Genomic DNA, 13,921 nt, shown 5'->3' on the forward strand with positions numbered 1-13,921 from the left:
CCGATGCTGTGTAACCTAACTTAGCTGTCAAAAGCCGGATGCAGCACTGCCTGTAATTAACAGACAGGGGTCCACCCATGACAGGTTACACAGCGGGGAGGCTTTCACTGCTGTGTTACCTGCTTGAAGCCGATCTGAATGGAGAAAAAGATGTCAGCTTCAGACATGAAGCAGACAGCTTTTTCCTTCATACTACTAAGTGAGACTCTGCCTCACCTGACCGCACATCCCTGAGGTCCCTATCTCACATGCATACATACATACATACATACATACATACATACATACATACATACAGGGACAATTTAGAGAGGAGACAATTAACCTATCAGCATGTCTTTGGAGAGTGGGAGGAAACCCACACAAGCACAGGGAGAACATGGCAACTCCTTGCAGATAGTGTCCTGACTGGGATTTGAACAGGGGACCCCCAGTGCTGCAAGGCAGACTACACAGTTCTCTTTACTGCAATCATCAACCATAACAAAACAGTAAAAGGCGGGTGTCTTTGTGCTCTTCCAGTTCTGAACCCCACCAGCACTAGTCTCTGCTGAAAGTGCCATTACACGTAGTCAGATCTAAATTGCATACAGATGGAAACAAAAACATAAAACAGTTTACAAACATATAAACGTAAAGTGACACTAAACTCAGGAGTTAAAGTGACATTAAAGTCACAAACAAGAAATGATGCCTCTTGATCCGGTCATCTTCTTCCTTCCAGTGGTTTCCAGCAGTCCCTCCAGCGCTGGTGCCGGTCTCTGATCCAGAACTGACTTGTCTCTTCCTGTCCCACGGTGCCTGTCCGTGTGCAAGCTGCCAGGCTGCGTGGATTGACTTACCCGGTGTCTCTCTTCTCCCGGCCGCAGATCTTTACTGCGCATGCATCCGCCCCACAATGCTGTTTGGCAACTTGAGAATCTTCAGATCTTCGGACGGGAGCGAGCGTCAGAGACACAGGTAAGTAATAACCTTTTTGGTAACTTTTTTTAAAATGTCTTTTATGTTTTTGCATATATCTACTGCTAGCAAGCAGTAGATATATGCAAAAAAAAAAAGTGTATTATACTTTAATCTTAAAAATGTATTCAAGTACCTTAACAAAAATATATCCTATTTGTGTATCACTCAGCTGTAGATCCTGAAATCATCTCTGAATTTGTGCTGACACCGCCCTTCCTTCTGGAGGGTGGCTACTTTTGTTCCCATGGTTCCTGTGTGTGTTGTAAAGTAGCCACCACTCCAAGCTCACTCCTGTGATAGACTGCAACCTCACTACAAATTAGTAAACTAAACCCGAGATTGTAGTCCATCACTTGAGCAATCTGGGACCGGTGGCTATTTTACACCACACACAGGGGCCATGGGGAACAAAAGTAGCCACCCTTAAAAGGAAGGACAGTGTCAGCATGAACTCGGAGATATGAGATGTTCTGCCATGTGATTTAAAAAAAAAAAAAGGTGCCCACACTTTCTCAGTGCGATTTAGCTGCGTCAGGCTGCCCATTCAAATGAGTGGGCAACCCTAACACAGTGCACCAAGATTTTAAAGCGTAGAGGTGTGAATGGAGGCTCAATGTTCTACCGGTATTTGTGCTTACAATACAGTCACTAGAAGAGTGGTTTTAAATGAAGATATTTACATTATTTTTGTAAATCAAATCCAACACAATACCCACCAAGAGCAGCCAGCTATGCCTATGTGATCTAATCACAAATCAGGGCATGGCTCAATGTATGGTGAACCCCTGAGGATGAGGAGATCTGGCAGCACAATACAGATGGCTTGAAATTGTTTTGTATGTGCCACTGATGACACCCAATTCAAATGCTTTTGCTTATCCAATAATCATCACATGCATGCGTTTTGGCTTCCTACCATAAACAAGCAAATACATACAAGGGATGGTTGGATAGCATGCATAGTTAGAACGCAGTCACATGGTTATAAATAAGTACAATGTGTGTATTCAGTGCCGTATCATAACACAGTACAATCAGCAAATACCAGAATAATCAATACCATCAGACATCCCAGTATCATATTGGGTTCAGGAGCGGCTAAGAAAGACAGAAAAAGATAAATTAAGGTTAGGGAGTACAGACATTTTTACAGGATATGGGTCATCCTTCATATCTAGGAAGGCCAGTAAAGCAGAAATGACACTTAGCCTAGCTATAATCTTCGAATGTTGGCCAATTCACAGGAATCAGAAACAATTCTTGCAGTGGCTGATCCTACTGGCTCAACAGAAGTCAGTTATACATTTGACTTTTGTCAAAGGAGCAAGGCTGAACATTTTTGACTGAACAGTGACTGCGGCCAATCAGCTCTAGTCGCTGTTCATGTACTGTGACAGTGGCAGGCACTGGCTGTCAGAATACAATAGCCACAGGAGGGCATTTGTCTATCTACGCTGGTTAGCCTGGATGGAGGAATCTATTATTATTGGTGTATGACCAGTTTAAAAGGGCAACTAAAGACATTTTTTTTTCTTTTCGTTTTGGATTGAGTGGAGAGGGATTAGAAGACATTTTAGGTTTTTATTGCGGTCTGTGTCCCCATTGGGAAGGGAGAAAGTGAAAGAAAATCCCAAATTTTGGGCTGTCATCAGAACAGTAATATATGGGAAATCTCCCCAATAGGACACATGGTAAAAAAAGAGCTGCCAGGGGTTATATCACTTCATTACTCTATTCAAAAAACAACAAAAAAATTTGGCCTCCTCCCTTCTTTATTATCTTGTGCAGAGATGTTACATCCATCACACATACACAGTGCACCTCATATCATCTCTCCAGCCCCTGGAATAGTTATACGCAGAGGACTGCAGCACATTGAGGTGTTATATTCACTAAAAAAGGAACCAGTGACATGCAAAGCGCAACAACCAGTCAGATTTCACAATTCATTATTGCGCTTTGTACATTGCTCAGTGCTTGGTGAGATTATTCAAAACTGTAAAGACAATTATACTAAAAGCAGCCTTGTGGTTAGAAAAAAGGGAAGTCTGAAATGAAGAGTCAAGACACACAACTACTTCATATACAAAAGGTGCGCTCCCATGAAGGACTACAATCTTAATACAAATTAGTAAACTAAACGTGAGATTGTAGTCCATCACAGGAGTGAGCTTGGAGTGGTGACTACTTTACAACACACACAGGGACCATGGGCGACAAAAGTAGCCACCCTCCAGAAGGAAGGACAGTGTCAGCACCAATTCAGAGATGATGTGAGGATCTACAGCCGAGTGATACACAAATAGGATACATTTTTTGTTACTAGTTAAAGTGACACTAAACTCAGGAGTTAAATCTTAAAAATACATTCAGGTACCTTAACTAGTAACAAAAATGTATCTTATTTGTATATCACTCTGCTGTAGATCCTCAAATCATCTCTGAATTCATGCTGACACTGTCCTTCCTTCTGGAGGGTGGCTACTTTTGTTCCCCAGGGTCCCTGTGTGTGTTGTAAAGTAGTCACCGCTCCAATCTCATTCATGGGATGGACTACAATCTCACAGGTAGTTTACTAATTTGTACTGAGATTATAGTCCAGCATGGGAGCGTGCTTACATTTTTGTTACTGGAAGTAGCATTAAGGAAGCCAGGGGTGTTTAATGACTCGCCACCTAGCTTCCCGATTAGCAGTGAAACTGTCTCATGCTTCTTGATGCTTCTCGTCACTAGGTAACGAGAAAGCATGGAGCCAGCTTTCTGGCCAATCAGGAAGCCGGGCTCCATGTAATGACGCAGTGCCCGGCTTCCTAATTGGTGGGAAGCCGGCTCCATGCTCCCTCTTCACGAGGTGACGGGCACCCAGCTTCTTGATTTGCCAGCTTCCCGGCCAACCAGGAAGCTGCCCGGCTTCCTGATATTGGGAGCCCAAGTATGGGGCTAGGTATGAGAGCATTTGGGCAAGTACGAGTACAAGCCCAAATACTTGGCATCGGCCACGATACCAGTATCGCCATCGGTGCATCCCTACTTAAGGCCGTGACACACTGCACGCGAAGCCGTGCAGAGCGAAGCAAAGCTCCCCGGCACGGAGCTTCGCGTGCAGTGTGTGAGATGAGTGCAGTCAGATGATTGACTGCGCCTTCAGCCAATCGGCTCGTCTGTAACAACCGGCCAGACGTCGCATCCCGTCGCGCCGGTTTATACGCGCGAGCCGATTGGCTGAAGTTGAAATTGTTCATCTCGGCACGCTCAGCTCTGCGAGCTCTCGCAAGCTGAGGTGCCGAGAAGAAAATGACATGACGCACTGCTCGCAAAGGCAGCGCGCCACCGCTCCGCCTGCAGTGTGTCACGGCCTTTACAATTATCGTTTGATAATCGTCCGCGATCCGCATTTTATATGATAATCAGCCAGGTGATGGAAGTGCACAATCGCATTTACTGTACAACTGGCCGAATTTGGTTGAACGAGCAGACTAGAAAACTAGCCTTCTGCAGAACAGTGTCAGGACCAATTCAGAGATGATTTGAGGACCTACAGCTGAGTGATACAAATAAGACACATTATGGTTAATAGTTAAGGACTGCAGCACATTGAGGTGTTATATTCACTAAAAAAGGAACCAGTGACATGCAAAGCGCAACAACCAGTCAGATTTCACAATTCATTATTGCGCTTTGTACATTGCTCAGTGCTTGGTGAGATTATTCAAAACTGTAAAGACAATTATACTAAAAGCAGCCTTGTGGTTAGAAAAAAGGGAAGTCTGAAATGAAGAGTCAAGACACACAACTACTTCATATACAAAAGGTGCGCTCCCATGAAGGACTACAATCTTAATACAAATTAGTAAACTAAACGTGAGATTGTAGTCCATCACAGGAGTGAGCTTGGAGTGGTGACTACTTTACAACACACACAGGGACCATGGGCGACAAAAGTAGCCACCCTCCAGAAGGAAGGACAGTGTCAGCACCAATTCAGAGATGATGTGAGGATCTACAGCCGAGTGATACACAAATAGGATACATTTTTTGTTACTAGTTAAAGTGACACTAAACTCAGGAGTTAAATCTTAAAAATACATTCAGGTACCTTAACTAGTAACAAAAATGTATGTTATTTGTATATCACTCTGCTGTAGATCCTCAAATCATCTCTGAATTCATGCTGACACTGTCCTTCCTTCTGGAGGGTGGCTACTTTTGTTCCCCAGGGTCCCTGTGTGTGTTGTAAAGTAGTCACCGCTCCAATCTCATTCATGGGATGGACTACAATCTCACAGGTAGTTTACTAATTTGTACTGAGATTATAGTCCAGCATGGGAGCGTGCTTACATTTTTGTTACTGGAAGTAGCATTAAGGAAGCCAGGGGTGTTTAATGACTCGCCACCTAGCTTCCCGATTAGCAGTGAAACTGTCTCATGCTTCTTGATGCTTCTCGTCACTAGGTAACGAGAAAGCATGGAGCCAGCTTTCTGGCCAATCAGGAAGCCGGGCTCCATGTAATGACGCAGTGCCCGGCTTCCTAATTGGTGGGAAGCCGGCTCCATGCTCCCTCTTCACGAGGTGACGGGCACCCAGCTTCTTGATTTGCCAGCTTCCCGGCCAACCAGGAAGCTGCCCGGCTTCCTGATATTGGGAGCCCAAGTATGGGGCTAGGTATGAGAGCATTTGGGCAAGTACGAGTACAAGCCCAAATACTTGGCATCGGCCACGATACCAGTATCGCCATCGGTGCATCCCTACTTAAGGCCGTGACACACTGCACGCGAAGCCGTGCAGAGCGAAGCAAAGCTCCCCGGCACGGAGCTTCGCGTGCAGTGTGTGAGATGAGTGCAGTCAGATGATTGACTGCGCCTTCAGCCAATCGGCTCGTCTGTAACAACCGGCCAGACGTCGCATCCCGTCGCGCCGGTTTATACGCGCGAGCCGATTGGCTGAAGTTGAAATTGTTCATCTCGGCACGCTCAGCTCTGCGAGCTCTCGCAAGCTGAGGTGCCGAGAAGAAAATGACATGACGCACTGCTCGCAAAGGCAGCGCGCCACCGCTCCGCCTGCAGTGTGTCACGGCCTTTACAATTATCGTTTGATAATCGTCCGCGATCCGCATTTTATATGATAATCAGCCAGGTGATGGAAGTGCACAATCGCATTTACTGTACAACTGGCCGAATTTGGTTGAACGAGCAGACTAGAAAACTAGCCTTCTGCAGAACAGTGTCAGGACCAATTCAGAGATGATTTGAGGACCTACAGCTGAGTGATACAAATAAGACACATTATGGTTAATAGTTAAGGTACTTGAATACATTTTTAAGATTTAACTCGAGTTTAGTGTCACTTGAAGGTCTTCTTTTTTTTTTGCACATTGGTTAACAGCTGTACTTTTACGCACTGATGTTTGATTTGCACTGTGCATAGTATTTCATGTTAGATATTGTGAGAAGCACATACTATTTTAAATCCTTCTCTGTATGTTTTAATAATAATAATAATAATAATAATAACCTGACAGAGGTTCTAGCCCCTTTCTATTTTAAGGGGAAAAAAGTGTTCAGCTGCAGTTTGTGTCCCCAGGGCAGAGATCCAACACTTGCTGTCCCAACAGCCTGCTTATTGTGTTTATAGTCTACCTTTAGCACTGCTTCCCTGGATAGATCCAACATGTCTACAAGCGGAAGGCTAGTCTATGATTTTTGTTCACTTCCTGTGAGGTCATTAAAAAAAATAAAAGCTGTCCATACACATATGGAAGGAGGGAATTCACATGATTCCCCCATCTATGCTAAACAGCCTGGATGGGGCAAATCTTCCCTGCCAGCTTTTGTATTCAGACCACTGCTGCTTCTGCAGCTGTCAGAATAGCGGAACAGTGACTGCATCTGCTTGCCTGCAGTTACTGTATGGCCGATTTTGACTTTTTAACCGAGGTTTGTAAAGCCTGGTAGTATTGGCAAACCCCCACCCCAAGACTGACCACTTTTGTTCAGTTCCCAGAAATTGGCAGAAATGTGAGCAGCGTGTGGGCAGCTTTAGTTTTAGCTGTAGGTACATGCTAAATGCTGGCAGTTTAGTAGCAATTTCCAAAATTGTTCACTTCTCTGTCTACTCTCAGTTGATATGTTACTGCAGCATTTTTCAACTTCTATTTAGTCTCGGCACCCTTCAAAAGTATGCAAAATCTCGAGGCACCCCAGCCTAAAATGTCATAGATTTTAAGGAGAACCCCTGACAAAAAACACACAAAAACTGGCTTTCCCCTTTCACATCGAAGTGCCCCCCCCTCACATCAGGAGCCCCCTTCACATCAGGAGCCCCCTTCACATCACAGTCCCACCACTACAAAATTTGGAGGCACCCCTGAGGAGGCCAGGGGGCAGGACACCCTGGTTGAGAAAGACTGTATTACTGCATGAAGTTCCCTTGATTGATATCATGCATTGTAATCATTAACTGCTCGATCCGTGAAAATATTTACATACTGGCACATTACCGTCTCATGTTTACAATCGCCTTTTTCTCCTTTGTTTATGTATGTATTCATGCTCACGATCCCAAGACATCTAATAACTGCCTTGCTGAAGTGACTTTTCCATTGTGTGTCAAAACAAGCAGCGTAACGCACTTGGGGTCAGACTTTGAGTTTGAGATGAAAGGGTCTCTTTGCAGCAGTTATAATGAGTTCTTTGTTTACAGCACATTCAATTAACACAGATATGCTTCTCACTGGAAAACCAAGTTTACTGCAACAAAAATCCAAAGTATGCTTCCTAGACCATCTAAAGTGAGTATATTTCGCTTTTTAGGCCTCGTCCACAGAGGCGGCAAAGGGGCTGTAAGAACAGATGGTTTGATTTGCATGTTTACCCCCCCCCCCCCCCGACAGCCCCCCTACAATTTTACATGGCTGCCGCTTGGCATGGTATACGTGGTCATGGCATCTCAGAGATGTGAAGATAGGTCACCAGCACTCCAAAGTGCAAAGAAAATATTGTTTATTGCAAATAACTTCACATAGGTCATAATAGCCAACGCTTCTAGGCCATGCAGGTTCTCTTCCTCAAGGTGAGACAGTGACAGGAGGGGACCCTGTGCAGCCCCCAAAACGTTGGCTATTTTCTGAGGTTGCTTGGCGGTCACTACGAGCACCTATCTTATCTATACTGGTCACAATGCTGTATGGTGTGCAGCAGGCACTTTCAACAATGTTCACAGCATGTTGTGTTTGGGAGGCTGTGACGCTTGCCAAATGCATCTATGGGACTATGCTACGACTATGGTGGTGCGGCATTTCAGATTTTAAAAAAAGAAGACATTCAAGGAACAGCAGTATCACCTCCTGAACTCATGTGAGCCGCCTCTGAATAGCATTTCACTGTAGATGACTGTACTGAGGTGTGTATACCTGCTTCCCTTGTAAGCAAGACCATGTGATCAAATTAGTCATAGCACAGTCACAAGGAAAATTGTACGTCACTGCATGTGCCTATGTACTATAAAAAACAATGAGGTGGTGGGAGTGGTCTCTTCTTATAGTGTGCAAGTATTCAAGAAAACACTTACCTCTCAGTGTGCCGTCCTCCAGCGAAGAGAGATGCAGGTTCCAGTCACCAGCTGTCTCCACCATCTTCCTTGCTACTATATGGCCCCTTGCACTGGCCCTCTTCTTGGCATACAGAGAATGATCCGTGATGTACACTATACAACTCATGCTCCCTGCAGTGTACACAGGGATTCCAAAGAATCAATAGAAACATGGAGCAACAAAAAACACGTTTTTGAGGAGCGCGACTACCTATGATAAGAGTAATGGCCCAATGTGCTGAACTTGGAAAAATGTATAACAGTGTGCAATACAGACAACCAAAACTGATTAGTCATATAAAAGGGGACAAATTGATGACTTACAGTTGGGATGTGAGCCTATATGCCCTGGTGTCTCTCACAGAATGTTCTCCACAGTCTGTTTAATGCGATGTCCACAGCTAGCAGGTGGGAAGAGAGTAGGTGTCTGCCCGGACCGGAGTGGGAAAACGAGGTGTCAGCCGATGTCACAAACTCAGCTGGCCAGGCTGAGCCGCGGCGGCTTAGACGGGAAAGCAGTGAGCCGCGATCAACTCCGTAGCGCCGGACTCTATGCGTGTGGTTACAGTACTAGATGTGGCTGTCAGCGGGCTGTCAGCGGAGTGCACAAAGATGGACCTGTGCGTGGGACAGTGAGGGATCTGTACGGGGGGATGGATCTTGCTGCCTGCAGGATACGGCTACGCGTTTCGAGGAGATTTCCTCTTTGTCAAGCCACAGAAAGTTACTAGTCAAAAACGTGTTTTTACTAGTTACTAGTCGTAACTTTCTGTGGCTTGACAAAGAGGAAATCTCCTCGAAACGCGTAGCCGTATCCTGCAGGCAGCAAGATCCATCCCCCCGTACAGATCCCTCACTGTCCCACGCACAGGTCCATCTTTGTGCACTCCGCTGACAGCCCGCTGACAGGTGTAAGGGCAGCGTGCAACCGCATCTACTGTACGGTCGCACGACTTTCGTCTTCCTAGCACGCTTGGCAGCGTGCTCAGAAGACAAAAGCTGCACGGGTCGGTGTGCGCACACTGGCCGCTCAGCACTGCAATCATCGGAAGCCCTCCATGCTGATGATCACAAGTACGATCTGCCTGTCCAAGAGGGGCAGTTCGTGCGATGGTTGTAAGGTGTATGGCCAGCTGCAGTCTATGGTCAGCCGTGTGTAAAAGAACGGGTGTCCATTTACCGTATATACTCGAGTATAAGCCGTCCCGAATATAAGCCGAGGTACCTAATTTTACCACAAAAAACTGGGAAAAAGTATTGACCCGAATATACGTTACCCCCGGCTCCCGCCAATTTTGGAAAAACAAATGTTCCGTGACCTAATCATGCCAGATCGGGGTTAATGTGATGTTAACGGACACAAGTCTGTTTACATCCGATTCCCCATAGACCCACATTGGGTCCGGTCACTTCAGTTTTTTTCATCCATCGCAAGGAAAAAATTGATTTGTACCCTGATGTCACAGCAGTGGCGGACCTAAGGAATAAAGGGCCCTGGTGCAAGATCTCACTGGCCTCCCAACCCCCCTGGTGGTCTCTGCACCAGAGGATCTTACAGTCTAATGGACTTAGGAACGCACTGGACTCAGGACCTACAGAGCCCACCAGAGATCCTGCACAGCGCACAGAGACTCATTATGGTGGGCTCTGCAGGGCCTCAGGTGGGCTTTCTATGCCGCTGGCCCGGCGCTGCTCCACCGCCAGACTGGCGCTGCTGGGGCCCAGCCCCCTCCACTGCCAGTGGGCCTCCCAAGCCTTGGGGCAGCCGCACCGACTGCACCACCGGTAGTTCCGCCCATGTGTCACAGTGGTAACATCCGGTCTGTACTGCTCTGATCAGGAGGGGATCCATGCACAGATCCCCTCCTGATCAGCCCATATGAAAGGGTTTTTCTTAAATATCCATTTACTGTACATTTCTTGGTGCTTTTATATGCGTTTTTAATGGTTCTCTAAACGCATCTAATAATTTCCAATGGATCCATTCACACATTGCGTTTAGATTCTTTCAGATGTAGTCAGTTTAGCTGCGTTTAGAAAAAACGTGTCCAAGAAACAATTTTAGCTTCTGAACGCACCAAAATGCTATTGAACGCATGTAAACACAAAATGTGTCTATTTGCTAAAATCTCATTGGCTACTTTAATAGGGTGTTTCAACGTTAAGCATCTAGAATCATAAAAAAACATCTAGCCTTCAGATTTTGCTGACAGATCTCTGTATAAAAATGCAAGTGGACAGTGTGAATAAAGGCCTTACTCTTCTTACTGCTGGTACTGTGGCTTGCCCCTCCCTGCTCTTGGGACCAACTGTTGGATGCATGGTCCCATTTTGAAAATGATTCTTACTGCTGGTACAGTGGGCTCCCGCTCTCCGCTCATAGGACCAAATCATTTTCATGCATGGTCTCATTTTGAAAATGATTCTTACTTTTCTTACTGCTGGTACAGTGGGCTCCCCCTCTCCGCTCATAGGACCAACTGTTGGATGCATGGTCCCATTTTGAAAATGATTCTTAGGCTGGGTTCACACCTAGGCGTATCGAATATGCGCGTGTGCCATGCGTTTTTTTTACCGTGGTTCGCGGTAAAAAAAACGCACGACAAACACGTGTTTCCGAGGGCTACCTGGCTGTATCCCAATGGATACACGCGGCAAATACGCCCCAAAGAAGCTCCTGTACTTCTTTGGGCGTAGGACGTTTTGTAGCACGTTCATACGGCCTGTAATACGCCCAGGTGTGAACCATACCCATAGGAAATAATGTGATTTCGGTGTTTTGCAGAGCGTAGGAATGCACTACAAAACGCCCAGGTGTGTACCGGGCCTTACTGCTGGTACAGTGGGCTCCCCCTCTCCGCTCATAGGACCAACTGTTGGATGCATGGTCCCATTTTGAAAATGATTCTTACTGCTGGTACAGTGGGCTCCCGCTCTCCGCTCATAGGACCAAATCATTTTCATGCATGGTCTCATTTTGAAAATGATTCTTACTTTTCTTACTGCTGGTACAGGGGGCTCCCCCTCTCCGCTCATAGGACCAACCGTTGGATGCATGGTTCCAATTTTGAAAATGACTCTTACTGCTGGTACAGTGGGCTCCCCCTCTCTGTGGATGCACGGCTCCAGCTCCTCACGGACAAGCACAGGTGTCGCTGACAGTTCTGCGCAGGCTTGGATGAACTTGCTTTACACCAAGCCCCCCGAACCCCCCTATTCCACAACACAAGAAATCCAGAAGTAGATGCTTGACAACATCCACAACAAGGATGTCACTGCACAAAATCCATCCTCGTTGGCATGACACATGAAAACTCAGAGTAACGCACCATAACACACTGCAAACATGTAGCCAGCACATGGTAAAAATGCACAAATAAGCAGACTCCCATAGACAAGCCTTACAGTAAAAGAAGGGATCAATCCTTGCAGTGTGCTGCACTGTGTCACTGCCACATAACTCCATATAAAAGAGCTCAACTACTACAACAATGGCAGCCCCACTTCTGTGATGTAGTATAAGGGTGGGGCAGAAACTAGACATTTTTCTCCCAAATCCAGCACTTACTTCTACACCTAGTGCGAAGGGAATATCCAGAGGTAGTCTGTAATGTTACTTTAAACTTCCTGCATTGACATTCACTGGTAACGAATCATCCCCTACCCCTGATGATGATTGTGATGAATCACAATGCACACTTCCTGTCTAATCTGACGTTTTCCTCTCCTTCTATGTCCCCCCTTAGCTCTGGCAGTGAACGATCATTCCCCTTACCTGTGATCGGTGCTGGGTTCTAGTTGCTGTCTTGCTCTGTGTCGTGTGTGTGCGGATCTCCGATGTGTGTACAGACGATGTGATGTGAACACCCAGCACAACCTTGTGATCACTTGTTGTACACTACAAGTAGGAAGTGGACACAGCCTGCCGTTAAAGTGGTAGAGCGAGTTTTCTGCCTGTGCTTATCACAGCTCAGCCTGATCTATGGAAACGTTGTATCTAAGCACAGAGCAAGGGAAACTTCCAGAGCCAAAAAGAAACAATCTGTGACTTCAAGACGAAGGCCTCATTCACACACTACGCAAGCAAAACTGTATATTGCGTATATACGCTTCTATGCGTGCACTATATGCAATCCCAGAATGCATAACTCGTAATGGAATTTTAATGCGCTGTGCGCGCGTATCTGCACGTACATACGCGGAGATACGCTGCCCGGACACATCTCTGTTCAATTCTGTTTTTGCGCAAATATACGGCTCCATACGCGGCTGTGTGTATGGAGCCATTTAGTTGCATATGGTACAATACGTACGTACGTGCGTATATGCGCGGCAGTGTGAATGAGTCCCCTTGGGCTCCATTCACACATGAGCAAAATCGCACGGATACGCACGGAACCGCTCTAAACATAAAAAACGATGCATTTTAATGTGCATCGTTCAGACAATCGCGGGGACCATGCGGTACAAAAACGTGCTTCCCGCAAAATAGCCCAAGCTCGATTTCAGGGGCGGATTCCGCATGTTTCTGTGCTGTGCAGTACAAATAGGGTTGCCACCTGCCCCAGATTCACCTGGACGTTCCGGATTTTAAGTCCTGTATGTGCTGTGTCTGGGTTTCAGCTGGCCTGGAAACAGCACATACAGAACTCAAAACCTGGACAGGTGACAACCCTAGGTACAAAAGAGGCTGCAGGGACTGGGCTAGCAGCCTGGAGGGAGGCGGTGGGACAAAGGATCAGGCTATATCTGCTTTATTTAAGCCCCTAGACCAGGGGTGGGCAAACTCCAGCTGTGTTGAAACTTCAAATCCCATAATGCATCTGTCTCTGGGAGCAGAACCATCCCGATAATGAGGCAGCCTAAGGCGGCATCCCAGCAGCTGGGTGGTGCCCAAGGGAGCGGCCGAGTGGTAGTGGGTTGGGGAGTGGCTTGGTGTTGGGGGGTGGCAGACAAGGTTGCTAAGAGCCCTGCTTCCCACCTAGCTCCAGGCATCTAGTGACATCATTTATTTATTACAGGTATTTATAAAGCGCCGACAATTTACGCAGCACTTTACATAGTGGCACATTCACATCATTCCCTGATCTCAAGGAGCTTACAATCTAAGGTCCCTATTTCACATGCATACAGGGCCAATTTAGACAGGAGACAACTAACCTTCCAGCATGTCAGTGAGCCAGGGGCATATCTGCCGCAAGGCAAACAAGGCGTTTGCCTCGGGCGGCAGATTCCAGCAGGGCGGCAAATGTACCGGCCCGCGAGCAGCTACACGGTCTGCATCTCTGTGGGATGCAGACCGTGTAGCTGAGTCTGCGCCGGCACCGGATCGATTGGGAAGGTCTGCACTGCAGCAGACCCTACCAATCG

General features: G+C 46.5%; 1 protein-coding gene across 1 annotated transcript in view; it reads right to left on the bottom strand.

Moving 5' to 3' along the window:
• TPRG1 (tumor protein p63 regulated 1) overlaps positions 1-12,358 on the bottom strand; it is an 83,128-nt gene extending 70,770 nt beyond the window's left edge. The window contains exon 1 of the mRNA XM_018576394.1: positions 12,327-12,358. The gene's annotated coding sequence lies outside the window, so the exon portion shown is untranslated. The remainder of the gene's footprint in view (positions 1-12,326) is intronic.
• Positions 12,359-13,921: the final 1,563 nt, after the last annotated feature.

Source organism: Nanorana parkeri, unplaced genomic scaffold, assembly GCF_000935625.1.
Source record: "Nanorana parkeri isolate BGI_ZX_2015 unplaced genomic scaffold, ASM93562v1 scaffold66, whole genome shotgun sequence".
Classification (NCBI taxonomy): Eukaryota; Metazoa; Chordata; class Amphibia; order Anura; family Dicroglossidae; genus Nanorana; species Nanorana parkeri.